Genomic DNA, 757 nt, shown 5'->3' with positions numbered 1-757 from the left:
AGTTGGATGCAGCTAAGTAATGGGTCATAAAGTGAATAAGGGTGGAGTGCAGGAGGGAAATAGAATCATAGATCTGGAAGAGACAAGTCATCTGGTCCAGGCTGTCTCTGGACAGGTCAGGAAGGGGTGTTTGGGTGGACCTTTTTTCACATCTGGATTTAGCTTCTCTTGAAATTGTTCAGCCTTTTGCTTTCCACCAATCCTGATTTCTCCTGGGCAAGATATGCGGCGGCTCCTCTTTCCGTCCCCAGGATGCAGTTATCTGGAGTGAATTTAATTAGCTTTAATAATGGACCGTTCCTTTTCCAGGTCGGTTTCAGGTTTAGGTCATCCCACGGGCCTCACAGTCCACCGAAGGCAGGTCCCCCGGACACTCAGTAACTCCCTGGGCGGAGAGGAAGGGCTTCTACACTGGCGGCCGCACGCTGTGTTTCTAACCCCCGAGCTGTGAGGTCGTCGTGCGCTGAGATGGGCGGGACTCTGAGTCGGGCCTTTTGAGGTAGACTGCTCATTCTCCGCGAGAGAAGCGCGCGGTTGCCTCCCTCCCCTGGCACGCACCCACAGCCCTGGGTATTCACCGCTAAGGGGAAACTTAGGCAAGCTGCGCTTCCCCGGGCCAGCCCCCGCTGCCACCCGTCCCACCTCTCCCCTGCGTGACTTGCAGAGCAGAGGCAGGGCCGTGGCGGCGAGTCGCGGCGCACTCCGCGGCCGCCCGCGCACAGGTTCCCCCGGCCCGCGCCCCGGAGCGCAGCGCGGA

This window comes from Chinchilla lanigera, unplaced genomic scaffold, assembly GCF_000276665.1.
Source record: "Chinchilla lanigera isolate Chin_1 unplaced genomic scaffold, ChiLan1.0 scaffold00031, whole genome shotgun sequence".
Lineage (NCBI taxonomy): Eukaryota > Metazoa > Chordata > Mammalia > Rodentia > Chinchillidae > Chinchilla > Chinchilla lanigera.
This window is presented reverse-complemented; position numbering follows the sequence as displayed.